This window comes from Osmia lignaria, unplaced genomic scaffold, assembly GCF_051020975.1.
Source record: "Osmia lignaria lignaria isolate PbOS001 unplaced genomic scaffold, iyOsmLign1 scaffold0030, whole genome shotgun sequence".
Taxonomy (NCBI): Eukaryota; Metazoa; Arthropoda; class Insecta; order Hymenoptera; family Megachilidae; genus Osmia; species Osmia lignaria.
In genome coordinates, this window is record NW_027478171.1 from 2,797,491 (window position 1) to 2,813,829 (window position 16,339).

The window sequence follows — 16,339 nt, forward strand, 5'->3', positions numbered from 1 at the left end:
TATCATAGAACATAAATCGTAGGAAACATAATTCTCTACAAAAAAGGTCTCTTAACATTTTGCCATAGCTCGCTTCGTTTCCGAGATATTTGCAGATATATCTCAAGGGAAGGGGCCTGACGGACATATTTCGAGATATTTCTTCTTCTTGTTGTTCTTCTTCTGCACAGCTAAGCTGGAAGTGGCATTTGCGGCTCGCACTAGTGCAGGGTTATCTCAAAGAAAGGGGCCACGGTGTTTCTGTATCTCTATTATGTTGGTGCGGCTTCGGAACTTTTAAATATCTTGATATATCTCGAGAACTACGCATCTGATCAAAAAATATCATAGAACATAAAAAGTAGGAAACTTAATTCTCTACAAAAAAGGTCTCTTAACATTTTGCCATAGCTCGCTTCGTTTCCGAGATATTTGCAGATTTATCTCAAGGGAAGGGGCCTGACGGACATATTTCGAGATATTTCTTCTTCTTGTTGTTCTTCTTCTGCACAGCTAAGCTGGAAGTGGCATTTGCGGCTCGCACTAGTGCAGAGTTATCTCAACGAAACGGGCCACGGTGTTTCTGTATCTCTATTATGTTGGTGCGGCTTCGGAACTTTTAAATATCTCGATATATCTTGAAAACTACGCTTCTGATCAAAAAATATCATAGAACATAAATTGTAGGAAACATAATTCTCTACAAAAAAGGTCTCTTAACATTTTGCCATAACTCGCTTCGTTTCCGAGATATTTGCAGATATATCTCAAGGGAAGGGGCCTGACGGACATATTTCCAGATATTTCTTCTTCTTGTTGTTCTTCTTCTGCACAGCTAAGCTGGAAGTGGCATTTGCAGCTCGCAATAGTGCAGAGTTATCTCAAAGAACGGGGCCACGGTGTTTCTGTATCTCTATTATGTTGGTGCGGCTTCGGAACTTTTAAATATCTTGATATATCTCGAGAACTACGCATCTGATCAAAAAATATCATAGAACATAAAAAGTAGGAAACTTAATTCTCTACAAAAAAGGTCTCTCAACATTTTGCCATAGTTCGCTTCGTTTCCGAGATATTTGCAGATATATCTCAAGGGAAGGGGCCTGACGGACATATTTCGAGATATTTCTTCTTCTTGTTGTTCTTCTTCTGCACAGCTAAGCTGGAAGTGGCATTTGCGGCTCGCACTAGTGCAGGGTTATCTCAAAGAAAGGGGCCACGGTGTTTCTGTATCTCTATTATGTTGGTGCGGCTTCGGAACTTTTAAATATCTCGATATATCTCGAAAACTACGCTTCTGATCAAAAAATATCATAGAACATAAATTGTAGGAAACATAATTCTCTACAAAAAACGTCTCTTAACATTTTGCCATAGCTCGCTTCGTTTCCAAGATATTTGCAGATTCAGCTCAAAGGAACTGGCCTGACGGACATATTTCGAGATATTTCTTCTTCTTGTTGTTCTTCCTCTGCACAGCTAAGCTGGAAGTGGCATTTGCAGCTCGCAATAGTGCAGAGTTATCTCAAAGAAAGGGGCCACGGTGTTTCTGTATCTCTATTATGTTGGTGCGGCTTCGGAACTTTTAAATATCTTGATATATCTCGAGAACTACGCATCTGATCAAAAAATATCATAGAACATAAAAAGTAGGAAACTTAATTCTCTACAAAAAAGGTCTCTTAACATTTTGCCATAGCTCGCTTCGTTTCCGAGATATTTGCAGATTTATCTCAAGGGAAGGGGCCTAACGGACATATTTCCAGATATTTCTTCTTCTTGTTGTTCTTCTTCTGCACAGCTAAGCTGGAAGTGGCATTTGCAGCTCGCAATAGTGCAGAGTTATCTCAAAGAACGGGGCCACGGTGTTTCTGTATCTCTATTATGTTGGTGCGGCTTCGGAACTTTTAAATATCTTGATATATCTCGAGAACTACGCATCTGATCAAAAAATATCATAGAACATAAAAAGTAGGAAACTTAATTCTCTACAAAAAAGGTCTCTCAACATTTTGCCATAGTTCGCTTCGTTTCCGAGATATTTGCAGATATATCTCAAGGGAAGGGGCCTGACGGACATATTTCGAGATATTTCTTCTTCTTGTTGTTCTTCTTCTGCACAGCTAAGCTGGAAGTGGCATTTGCGGCTCGCACTAGTGCAGAGTTATCTCAACGAAAGGGGCCACGGTGTTTCTGTATCTCTATTATGTTGGTGCGGCTTCGGAACTTTTAAATATCTCGATATATCTCGAAAACTACGCTTCTGATCAAAAAATATCATAGAACATAAATCGTAGGAAACATAATTCTCTACAAAAAAGGTCTCTTAACATTTTGCCATAGCTCGCTTCGTTTCCGAGATATTTGCAGATATATCTCAAGGGAAGGGGCCTGACGGACATATTTCGAGATATTTCTTCTTCTTGTTGTTCTTCTTCTGCACAGCTAAGCTGGAAGTGGCATTTGCGGCTCGCACTAGTGCAGGGTTATCTCAAAGAAAGGGGCCACGGTGTTTCTGTATCTCTATTATGTTGGTGCGGCTTCGGAACTTTTAAATATCTCGATATATCTCGAAAACTACGCTTCTGATCAAAAAATATCATAGAACATAAATTGTAGGAAACATAATTCTCTACAAAAAACGTCTCTTAACATTTTGCCATAGCTCGCTTCGTTTCCAAGATATTTGCAGATTCAGCTCAAAGGAACTGGCCTGACGGACATATTTCGAGATATTTCTTCTTCTTGTTGTTCTTCCTCTGCACAGCTAAGCTGGAAGTGGCATTTGCAGCTCGCAATAGTGCAGAGTTATCTCAAAGAAAGGGGCCACGGTGTTTCTGTATCTCTATTATGTTGGTGCGGCTTCGGAACTTTTAAATATCTTGATATATCTCGAGAACTACGCATCTGATCAAAAAATATCATAGAACATAAAAAGTAGGAAACTTAATTCTCTACAAAAAAGGTCTCTTAACATTTTGCCATAGCTCGCTTCGTTTCCGAGATATTTGCAGATTTATCTCAAGGGAAGGGGCCTAACGGACATATTTCCAGATATTTCTTCTTCTTGTTGTTCTTCTTCTGCACAGCTAAGCTGGAAGTGGCATTTGCGGCTCGCACTAGTGCAGAGTTATCTCAACGAAAGGGGCCACGGTGTTTCTGTATCTCTATTATGTTGGTGCGGCTTCGGAACTTTTAAATATCTCGATATATCTCGAAAACTACGCTTCTGATCAAAAAATATCATAGAACATAAATCGTAGGAAACATAATTCTCTACAAAAAAGGTCTCTTAACATTTTGCCATAGCTCGCTTCGTTTCCGAGATATTTGCAGATATATCTCAAGGGAAGGGGCCTGACGGACATATTTCGAGATATTTCTTCTTCTTGTTGTTCTTCTTCTGCACAGCTAAGCTGGAAGTGGCATTTGCGGCTCGCACTAGTGCAGGGTTATCTCAAAGAAAGGGGCCACGGTGTTTCTGTATCTCTATTATGTTGGTGCGGCTTCGGAACTTTTAAATATCTCGATATATCTCGAAAACTACGCTTCTGATCAATAAATATCATAGAACATAAATTGTAGGAAACATAATTCTCTACAAAAAACGTCTCTTAACATTTTGCCATAGCTCGCTTCGTTTCCGAGATATTTGCAGATATACCTCAAGGGAAGGGGCCTGACGGACATATTTCGAGATATTTCTTCTTCTTGTTGTTCTTCTTCTGCACAGCTAAGCTGGAAGTGGCATTTACAGCTCGCAATAGTGCAGAGTTATCTCAAAGAAAGGGGCCACGGTGTTTCTGTATCTCTATTATGTTGGTGCGGCTTCGGAACTTTTTAATATCTCGATATATCTCGAAAACTACGCTTCTGATCAAAAAATATCATAGAACATAAATTGTAGGAAACATAATTCTCTACAAAAAACGTCTCTTAACATTTTGCCATAGCTCGCTTCGTTTCCAAGATATTTGCAGATTCAGCTCAAAGGAACTGGCCTGACGGACATATTTCGAGATATTTCTTCTTCTTGTTGTTCTTCCTCTGCACAGCTAAGCTGGAAGTGGCATTTGCAGCTCGCAATAGTGCAGAGTTATCTCAAAGAAAGGGGCCACGGTGTTTCTGTATCTCTATTATGTTGGTGCGGCTTCGGAACTTTTAAATATCTTGATATATCTCGAGAACTACGCATCTGATCAAAAAATATCATAGAACATAAAAAGTAGGAAACTTAATTCTCTACAAAAAAGGTCTCTTAACATTTTGCCATAGCTCGCTTCGTTTCCGAGATATTTGCAGATTTATCTCAAGGGAAGGGGCCTAACGGACATATTTCCAGATATTTCTTCTTCTTGTTGTTCTTCTTCTGCACAGCTAAGCTGGAAGTGGCATTTGCGGCTCGCAATAGTGCAGACTTATCTCAAAGAAAGGGGCCACGGTGTTTCTGTATCTCTATTATGTTGGTGCGGCTTCGGAACTTTTAAATATCTTGATATATCTCGAGATCTACGCATCTGATCAAAAAATATCATAGAAGATAAAAAGTAGGAAACTTAATTCTCTACAAAAAAGGTCTCTTAACATTTTCCCATAGCTGGCATCGTTTCCGAGATATTTGCAGATTTATCTCAAGGGAAGGGGCCTGACGGACATATTCCGAGATATTTCTTCTTCTTGTTGTTCCTCTTCTGCACAGCTAAGCTGGAAGTGGCATTTGCAGCTCGCAATAGTGCAGAGTTATCTCAAAGAAAGAGGCCACGGTGTTTCTGTACCTCTATTATGTTGGTGCAGCTTCGGAACTTTTAAATATCTTGATATATCTCGAGAACTACGCATCTGATCAAAAAATATCATAGAACATAAAAAGTAGGAAACCTAATTTTCTACAAAAAAGGTCTCTTAACATTTTGCAATAGCTCGCTTCGTTTCCGAGATATTTGCAGATTTATCTCAAGGGAAGGGTCCTGACGGACATATTTCGAGATATTTCTTCTTCTTGTTGTTCTTCTTCTGCACAGCTAAACTGGAAGTGGCATTTCCAGCTCGCAATAGTGCAGAGTTATCCCAAAGAAAGGGGCCACGGTGTTTCTGTATCTCTATTATGTTGGTGCGGCTTCGGAACTTTTAAATATCTTGATATATCTCGAGAACTACGCATCTGATCGAAAAATATCATAGAACATAAAAAGTTGGAAACTTAATTGTCTACAAAGCAGGTCTCTTAACATTTTGCCATAGCTCGCTTCGTTTCCGAGATATTTGCAGATATATCTCAAGGGAAGGGGACTGACGGACATATTTCGAGATATTTCTTCTTCTTGTTGTTCTTCTTCTGCACAGCTAAGCTGGAAGTGGCATTTGCGGCTCGCTCTAGTGCAGAGTTATCTCAAAGAAAAGGGCCACGGTGTTTCTGTATCTCTATTATGTTGGTGCGGCTTCGGAACTTTTGAATATCTTGATATATCTCGAGAACTACGCATCTGATCCAAAAATATCATAGAACATAAATAGTAGGAAACTTAATTCTCTACAAAAAAGGTCTCTTAACATTTTGCCATAGCTCGCTTCGTTTCCGAGATATTTGCAGATATATCTCAAGGGAAGGGGCCTGACGGACATATTTCGAGATATTTCTTCTTCTTGTTGTTCTTCTTCTGCACAGCTAAGCTGGAAGTGGCATTTACAGCTCGCAATAGTGCAGAGTTATCTCAAAGAAAGGGGCCACGGTGTTTCTGTATCTCTATTATGTTGGTGCGGCTTCGGAACTTTTAAATATCTCGATATATCTCGAAAACTACGCTTCTGATCAAAAAATATCATAGAACATAAATTGTAGGAAACATAATTCTCTACAAAAAACGTCTCTAAACATTTTGCCATAGCTCGCTTCGTTTCCGAGATAGTTGCAGATATATCTCAAGGGAAGGGGCTGACGGACATATTTCGAGATATTTCTTCTTCTTGTTGTTCTTCTTCTGCACAGCTAAGCTGGCAGTGGCATTTACAGCTCGCAATAGTGCAGAGTTATCTCAAAGAAAGGGGCCACGGTGTTTCTGTATCTCTATTATGTTGGTGCGGCTTCGGAACTTTTAAATATCTTGATATATCTCGCGAACTACGCATCTGATCAAAAAATATCATAGAACATAAAAAGTAGGAAACTTAATTCTCTACAAAAAAGGTCTCTTAACATTTTGCCATAGCTCGCTTCGTTTCCAAGATATTTGCAGATTCAGCTCAAAGGAACTGGCCTGACGGACATATTTCGAGATATTTCTTCTTCTTGTTGTTCTTCCTCTGCACAGCTAAGCTGGAAGTGGCATTTGCAGCTCGCAATAGTGCAGAGTTATCTCAAAGAAAGGGGCCACGGTGTTTCTGTATCTCTATTATGTTGGTGCGGCTTCGGAACTTTTAAATATCTTGATATATCTCGAGAACTACGCATCTGATCAAAAAATATCATAGAACATAAAAAGTAGGAAACTTAATTCTCTACAAAAAAGGTCTCTTAACATTTTGCCATAGCTCGCTTCGTTTCCGAGATATTTGCAGATTTATCTCAAGGGAAGGGGCCTAACGGACATATTTCCAGATATTTCTTCTTCTTGTTGTTCTTCTTCTGCACAGCTAAGCTGGAAGTGGCATTTGCGGCTCGCAATAGTGCAGACTTATCTCAAAGAAAGGGGCCACGGTGTTTCTGTATCTCTATTATGTTGGTGCGGCTTCGGAACTTTTAAATATCTTGATATATCTCGAGATCTACGCATCTGATCAAAAAATATCATAGAAGATAAAAAGTAGGAAACTTAATTCTCTACAAAAAAGGTCTCTTAACATTTTCCCATAGCTGGCATCGTTTCCGAGATATTTGCAGATTTATCTCAAGGGAAGGGGCCTGACGGACATATTCCGAGATATTTCTTCTTCTTGTTGTTCCTCTTCTGCACAGCTAAGCTGGAAGTGGCATTTGCAGCTCGCAATAGTGCAGAGTTATCTCAAAGAAAGAGGCCACGGTGTTTCTGTACCTCTATTATGTTGGTGCAGCTTCGGAACTTTTAAATATCTTGATATATCTCGAGAACTACGCATCTGATCAAAAAATATCATAGAACATAAAAAGTAGGAAACCTAATTTTCTACAAAAAAGGTCTCTTAACATTTTGCAATAGCTCGCTTCGTTTCCGAGATATTTGCAGATGTATCTCAAGGGAAGGGTCCTGACGGACATATTTCGAGATATTTCTTCTTCTTGTTGTTCTTCTTCTGCACAGCTAAACTGGAAGTGGCATTTCCAGCTCGCAATAGTGCAGAGTTATCCCAAAGAAAGGGGCCACGGTGTTTCTGTATCTCTATTATGTTGGTGCGGCTTCGGAACTTTTAAATATCTTGATATATCTCGAGAACTACGCATCTGATCGAAAAATATCATAGAACATAAAAAGTTGGAAACTTAATTGTCTACAAAACAGGTCTCTTAACATTTTGCCATAGCTCGCTTCGTTTCCGAGATATTTGCAGATATATCTCAAGGGAAGGGGACTGACGGACATATTTCGAGATATTTCTTCTTCTTGTTGTTCTTCTTCTGCACAGCTAAGCTGGAAGTGGCATTTGCGGCTCGCTCTAGTGCAGAGTTATCTCAAAGAAAAGGGCCACGGTGTTTCTGTATCTCTATTATGTTGGTGCGGCTTCGGAACTTTTGAATATCTTGATATATCTCGAGAACTACGCATCTGATCCAAAAATATCATAGAACATAAATAGTAGGAAACTTAATTCTCTACAAAAAAGGTCTCTTAACATTTTGCCATAGCTCGCTTCGTTTCCGAGATATTTGCAGATATATCTCAAGGGAAGGGGCCTGACGGACATATTTCGAGATATTTCTTCTTCTTGTTGTTCTTCTTCTGCACAGCTAAGCTGGAAGTGGCATTTACAGCTCGCAATAGTGCAGAGTTATCTCAAAGAAGGGGGCCACGGTGTTTCTGTATCTCTATTATGTTGGTGCGGCTTCGGAACTTTTAAATATCTCGATATATCTCGAAAACTACGCTTCTGATCAAAAAATATCATAGAACATAAATTGTAGGAAACATAATTCTCTACAAAAAACGTCTCTAAACATTTTGCCATAGCTCGCTTCGTTTCCGAGATAGTTGCAGATATATCTCAAGGGAAGGGGCTGACGGACATATTTCGAGATATTTCTTCTTCTTGTTGTTCTTCTTCTGCACAGCTAAGCTGGCAGTGGCATTTACAGCTCGCAATAGTGCAGAGTTATCTCAAAGAAAGGGGCCACGGTGTTTCTGTATCTCTATTATGTTGGTGCGGCTTCGGAACTTTTAAATATCTTGATATATCTCGCGAACTACGCATCTGATCAAAAAATATCATAGAACATAAAAAGTAGGAAACTTAATTCTCTACAAAAAAGGTCTCTTCACATTTTGCCATAGCTCGCTTCGTTTCCGAGATATTTGCAGATTTATCTCAAGGGAAGGGGCCTGACGGACATATTCCGAGATATTTCCTCTTCTTGTTGTTCCTCTTCTGCACAGCTAAGCTGGAAGTGGCATTTGCGGCTCGCAATTGTGCAGAGTTATCTTAAAGAAAGAGGCCACGGTGTTTCTGTACCTCTATTATGTTGGTGCAGCTTCGGAACTTTTAAATATCTTGATATATCTCGAGAACTACGCATCTGATCAAAAAATATCATAGAACATAAAAAGTAGGAAACCTAATTTTCTACAAAAAAGGTCTCTTAACATTTTGCCGTAGCTCGCTTCGTTTCCGAGATATTTGCAGATTTATCTCAAGGGAAGGGGCCTGACGGACATATTTCGAAATATTTCTTATTCTTGTTGTTCTTCTTCTGCACAGCTAAGCTGGAAGTGGCATTTGCGGCTCGCACTAGTGCAGAGTTATCTCAAAGAAAGGGGCCACGGTGTTTCTGTATCTCTATTATGTTGGTGCGGCTTCGGAACTTTTAAATATCTTGATATATCTCGAGAACTACGCATCTGATCCAAAAATATCATAGAACATAAATAGTAGGAAGCTTAATTCTCTACAAAAAAGGTCTCTCAACATTTTGCCATAGCTCGCTTCGTTTCCGAGATATTTGCAGATTTATCTCAAGGGAAGGGGCCTAACGGACATATTTCCAGATATTTCTTCTTCTTGTTGTTCTTCTTCTGCACAGCTAAGCTGGAAGTGGCATTTGCGGCTCGCACTAGTGCAGAGTTATCTCAAAGAAAGGGGCCACGGTGTTTCTGTATCTCTATTATGTTGGTGCGGCTTCGGAACTTTTAAATATCTTGATATATCTCGAGAACTACGCATCTGATCCAAAAATATCATAGAACATAAATAGTAGGAAACTTAATTCTCTACAAAAAAGGTCTCTCAACATTTTGCCATAGCTCGCTTCGTTTCCGAGATATTTGCAGATTTATCTCAAGGGAAGGGGCCTAACGGACATATTTCCAGATATTTCTTCTTCTTGTTGTTCTTCTTCTGCACAGCTAAGCTGGAAGTGGCATTTGCGGCTCGCAATAGTGCAGACTTATCTCAAAGAAAGGGGCCACGGTGTTTCTGTATCTCTATTATGTTGGTGCGGCTTCGGAACTTTTAAATATCTTGATATATCTCGAGATCTACGCATCTGATCAAAAAATATCATAGAAGATAAAAAGTAGGAAACTTAATTCTCTACAAAAAAGGTCTCTTAACATTTTCCCATAGCTGGCATCGTTTCCGAGATATTTGCAGATTTATCTCAAGGGAAGGGGCCTGACGGACATATTCCGAGATATTTCTTCTTCTTGTTGTTCCTCTTCTGCACAGCTAAGCTGGAAGTGGCATTTGCAGCTCGCAATAGTGCAGAGTTATCTCAAAGAAAGAGGCCACGGTGTTTCTGTACCTCTATTATGTTGGTGCAGCTTCGGAACTTTTAAATATCTTGATATATCTCGAGAACTACGCATCTGATCAAAAAATATCATAGAACATAAAAAGTAGGAAACCTAATTCTCTACAAAAAAGGTCTCTTAACATTTGGCCATAGCTCGCTTCGTTTCCGAGATATTTGCAAATTTATCTCAAGGGAAGGGGCCTGACGGACATATTTCGAGATATTTCTTCTTCTTGTTGTTCTTCTTCTGCACAGCTAAGCTGGAAGTGGCATTTACAGCTCGCAATAGTGCAGAGTTATCTCAAAGAAAGGGGCCACGATGTTTCTGTATCTCTATTATGTTGGTGCGGCTTCGGAACTTTTAAATATCTTGATATATCTCGAGAACTACGCATCTGATCAAAAAATATCATAGAACATAAAAAGTAGGAAACTTAATTCTCTACAAAAAAGGTCTCTTAACATTTTGCCATAGCTCGCTTCGTTTCCGAGATATTTGCAGATTTATCTCAAGGGAAGGGGCCTGACGGACATATTTCGAGATATTTCTTCTTCTTGTTGTTCTTCTTCTGCACAGCTATGCTGGGAGTGGCATTTGCAGCTCGCAATAGTGCAGAGTTATCTCAAAGAAAGGGGCCACGGTGTTTCTGTATCTCTATTATCTTGGTGCGGCTTCGGAACTTTTAAATATCTTGATATATCTCGAGAACTACGCATCTGATCAAAAAATATCATAGAACATAAAAAGTAGGAAACTTAATTCTCTACAAAAAAGGTCTCTTAACATTTTGCCATAGCTCGCTTCGTTTCCGAGATATTTGCACATTTATCTCAAGGGAAGGGGCCTGACGGACATATTCCGAGATATTTCTTCTTCTTGTTGTTCCTCTTCTGCACAGCTAAGCTGGAACTGGCATTTGCAGGTCGCAATAGTGCAGAGTTATCTCAAAGAAAGGGGCCACGGTGTTTCTGTATCTCTATTATGTTGGTGCGGCTTCGGAACTTTTAAATATCTCGATATATCTCGAAAACTACGCTTCTGATCAAAAAATATCAGAGAACGTAAATTGTAGGAAACATAATTCTCTACAAAAAAGGTCTCTTAACATTTTGCCATAGCTCGCTTCGTTTCCGAGATATTTGCAGATTTATCTCAAGGGAAGGGTCCTGATGGACATATTTCGAGATATTTCTTCTTCTTGTTGTTGTTCTTCTGCACAGCTAAACTGGAAGTGGCATTTCCAGCTCGCAATCGTGCAGAGTTATCTCAAAGAAAGGGGCCACGGTGTTTCTGTATCTCTATTATGTTGGTGCGGCTTCGGAACTTTTAAATATCTTGATATATCTCGAGAACTACGCATCTGATCAAAAAATATCATAGAACATAAAAAGTAGGAAACTTAATTCTCTACAAAAAAGGTCTCTTAACATTTTGCCATAGCTCGCTTCGTTTCCGAGATATTTGCAGATTTATCTCAAGGGAAGGGGCCTGACGGACATATTTCGAGATATTTCTTCTTCTTGTTGTTCTTCCTCTGCACAGCTAAGCTGGAAGTGGCATTTGCAGCTCGCAATAGTGCAGAGTTATCTCAAAGAAAGGGGCCACGGTGTTTCTGTATCTCTATTATGTTGGTGCGGCTTCGGAACTTTTAAATATCTTGATATATCTCCAGAACTACGCTTCTGATCAAAAAATATCATAGAACATAAATTGTAGGAACCATAATTCTCTACAAAAGAGGTCTCTTAACATTTTGCGATAGCTCGCTTCGTTTCCGAGATATTTGCAGATTTATCTCAAGGGAAGGGTCCTGATGGACATATTTCGAGATATTTCTTCCTCTTGTTGTTCTTCTTCTGCACAGCTAAACTGGAAGTGGCATTTCCAGCTCGCAATCGTGCAGAGTTATCTCAAAGAAAGGGGCCACGGTGTTTCTGTATCTCTATTATGTTGGTGCGGCTTCGGAACTTTTAAATATCTTGATATATCTCGAGAACTACGCATCTGATCAAAAAATATCATAGAACATAAAAAGTAGGAAACTTAATTCTCTACAAAAAAGGTCTCTTAACATTTTGCCATAGCTCGCTTCGTTTCCGAGATATTTGCAGATTTATCTCAAGGGAAGGGGCCTGACGGACATATTTCGAGATATTTCTTCTTCTTGTTGTTCTTCCTCTGCACAGCTAAGCTGGAAGTGGCATTTGCAGCTCGCAATAGTGCAGAGTTATCTCAAAGAAAGGGGCCACGGTGTTTCTGTATCTCTATTATGTTGGTGCGGCTTCGGAACTTTTAAATATCTTGATATATCTCCAGAACTACGCTTCTGATCAAAAAATATCATAGAACATAAATTGTAGGAACCATAATTCTCTACAAAAGAGGTCTCTTAACATTTTGCGATAGCTCGCTTCGTTTCCGAGATATTTGCAGATTTATCTCAAGGGAAGGGTCCTGATGGACATATTTCGAGATATTTCTTCCTCTTGTTGTTCTTCTTCTGCACAGCTAAACTGGAAGTGGCATTTCCAGCTCGCAATCGTGCAGAGTTATCTCAAAGAAAGGGGCCACGGTGTTTCTGTATCTCTATTATGTTGGTGCGGCTTCGGAACTTTTAAATATCTTGATATATCTCGAGAACTACGCATCTGATAAAAAAATATGATAGAACATAAAAAGTAGGAAACTTAATTCTCTACAAAAAAGGTCTCTTAACATTTTGCCATAGCTCGCTTCGTTTCCGAGATATTAACAGATTTATCTCAAGGGAAGGGCCTGTCGGACAGATTTCGAGATATTTCTTCTTCTTGTTGTTCTTCTTCTGCACAGCTAAGCTGGAAGTGACATTTGCAGCTCGCAATAGTGCAGAGTTATCTCAAAGAAAGGGGCCACGGTGTTTCTGTATCTCTATTATGTTGGTGCGGCTTCGGAACTTTTAAATATCTTGATATATCTCGAGAACTACGCATCTGATCAAAAAATATCATAGAACATAAAAAGTAGGAAACTTAATTCTCTACAAAAAAGGTCTCTTAACATTTTGCCATAGCTCGCTTCGTTTCCGAGATATTTGCAGATTTATCTCAAGGGAAGGGGCCTGACGGACATATTTCGAGATATTTCTTCTTCTTGTTGTTCTTCTTCTGCACAGCTAAGCTGGAAGTGGCATTTGCGGCTCGCACTAAACGCAGAGTTATCTCGAAGAAAGGGGCCACGGTGTTTCTGAATCTCTATTATGTTGGTGCGGCTTCGGAACTTTTAAATATCTCGATATATCTCGAGAACTACGCTTCTGATCAAAAAATATCATAGAACATAAATTGTAGGAAACATAATTCTCTACAAAAAAGGCCTCTTAAGATTTTGCCATAGCTCGTTTCGTTTCCGAGATATTTGCAGATATATCTCAAGGGAAGGGGCCTGACGGACATATTTCGAGATATTTCTTCTTCTTGTTGTTCTTCTTCTGCACAGCTAAACTGGAAGTGGCATTTCCAGCTCGCAATAGTGCAGAGTTATCTCAAAGAAAGGGGCCACGGTGTTTCTGTATCTCTATTATGTTGGTGCGGCTTCGGAACTTTTAAATATCTTGATATATCTCGAGAACTACGCATCTGATCAAAAAATATCATAGAACATAAAAAGTAGGAAACTTAATTCTCTACAAAAAAGGTCTCTTATCATTTTGTCATAGCTCGCTTCGTTTCCGAGATATTTGCAGATATATCTCAAGGGAAGGGGCCTGACGGACATATTTCGAGATATTTCTTCTTCTTGTTGTTCTTCTTCTGCACAGCTAAGCTGGAAGTGGCATTTATAGCTCGCAATAGTGCAGAGATATCTCAAAGAAAGGGGCCACGGTGTTTCTGTATCTCTATTATGTTGGTGCGGCTTCGGAACTTTTAAATATCTTGATATATCTCGAGAACTACGCGTCTGATCAAAAAATATCATAGAACATAAAAAGTAGGAAACTTAATTCTCTACTAAAAAGGTCTCTTAACATTTTGCCATAGCTCGCTTCGTTTCCGAGATATTTGCAGATTTATCTCAAGGCAAGGGGCCTGACGGACATATTTCGAGATATTTCTTCTTCTTGTTGTTCTTCTTCTGCACAGCTAAGCTGGAAGTGGCATTTGCAGCTCGCAATAGTGCAGAGATATCTCAAAGAACGGGGCCACGGTGTTTCTGTATCTCTATTATGTTGGTGGGGCTTCGGAACTTTTAAATATCTTGATATATCTCGAGAACTACGCGTCTGATCAAAAAATATCATAGAACATAAAAAGTAGGAAACTTAATTCTCTACAAAAAAGGTCTCTTAACATTTTGCCATAGCTCGCTTCGTTTCCGAGATATTTGCAGGTTTATCTCAAGGGAAGGGGCCTAACGCACATATTTCGAGATATTTCTTCTTCTTGTTGTTCTTCTTCTGCACAGCTAAACTGGAAGTGGCATTTCCAGCTCGCAATAGTGCAGAGTTATCTCAAAGAAAGGAGCCACGGTGTTTCTGTATCTCTATTCTGTTGGTGCGGCTTCGGAACTTTTAAATATCTTGATATATCTCGAGAACTACGCATCTGATCAAAAAATATCATAGAACATAAAAAGTAGGAAACTTAATTCTCTACTAAAAAGGTCTCTTAACATTTTGCCATAGCTCGCTTCGTTTCCGAGATATTTGCAGGTTTATCTCAAGGGAAGGGGCCTAACGCACATATTTCGAGATATTTCTTCTTCTTGTTGTTCTTCTTCTGCACAGCTAAACTGGAAGTGGCATTCCCAGCTCGCAATAGTGCAGAGTTATCTCAAAGAAAGGAGCCACGGTGTTTCTGTATCTCTATTCTGTTGGTGCGGCTTCGGAACTTTTAAATATCTTGATATATCTCGAGAACTACGCATCTGATCAAAAAATATCATAGAACATAAAAAGTAGGAAACTTAATTCTCTACAAAAAAGGTCTCTTAACATTTTGCCATAGCTCGCTTCGTTTCCGAGATATTTGGAGATTTATCTCAAGGCAAGGGGCCTGACGGACATATTTCGAGATATTTCTTCTTCTTGTTGTTCTTCTTCTGCACAGCTAAGCTGGAAGTGGCATTTGCGGCTCGCACTAGTGCAGAGTTATCTCAAAGAAAGGGGCCACGGTGTTTCTGTATCTCTATTATGTTGGTGCGGCTTCGGAACTTTTAAATATCTCGATATATCTCGAAAACTACGCTTCTGATCAAAAAATATCATAGTACATAAATTGTAGGAAACATAATTCTCTACAAAAAAGGTCTCTTAACATTTTGCCATAGCTCGCTTCGTTTCCGAGATATTTGCAGATTTATCTCAAGGGAAGGGGCCTGACGGACATATTTCGAGATATTTCTTCTTCTTGTTGTTCTTCTTCTGCACAGCTAAGCTGGAAGTGGCATTTGCAGCTCGCAATAGTGCAGAGTTATCTCAAAGAAAGGGGCCACGGTGTTTCTCTATCTCTATTATGTTGGTGCGGCTTCGGAACTTTTAAATATCTGATATATCTGGAGAACTACGCATCTGATCAAAAAATATCATAGAACATAAAACGTAGGAAACTTAATTCTCTACAAAAAAGGTCTCTTAACATTTTGCCACAGCTCGCTTCGTTTCCGAGATATTTGCAGATATATCTCAAGGGAAGGGGCCTGACGGACATATTTCGAGATATTTCTTCTTCTTGTTGTTCTTCTTCTGCACAGCTAACCTGGAAGTGGAATTTGCGGCTCGCACTAGTGCACAGTTATCTCAAAGAAAGGGGCCACGGTGTTTCTGTATCTCTATTATGTTGGTGCGGCTTCGGAACTTTTAAATATCTCGATATATCTCGAAAACTACGCTTCTGATCAAAAAATATCATAGAACATAAATTGTAGGAAACTTAATTCTCTACAAAAAAGGTCTCTTAACATTTTGCCATAGCTCGCTTCGTTTCCGAGATATTTGCAGATTTATCTCAAGGGATGGGGCCTGACGGACATATTTCGAGATATTTCTTCTTCTTGTTGTTCTTCTTCTGCACAGCTAAGCTGGAAGTGGCATTTGCGGCTCGCACTAGTGCAGAGTTATCTCAAAGAAAGGGGCCACGGTGTTTCTGTATCTCTATTATGTTGGTGCGGCTTCGGAACTTTTAAATATCTCGATATATCTCGAAAACTACGCTTCTGATCAAAAAATATCATAGAACATAAATTGTAGGAAACTTAATTCTCTACAAAAAAGGTCTCTTAACATTTTGCCATAGCTCTCTTCGTTTCCGAGATATTTGCAGATTTATCTGAAGGGAAGGGGCCTAACGGACATATTTCGAGATATTTCTTCCTCTTGTTGTTCTTCTTCTGCACAGCTAAGCTGGAAGTGGCATTTGCGGCTCGCACTAGTGCAGAGTTATCTCAAAGAAAGGGGCCACGGTGTTTCT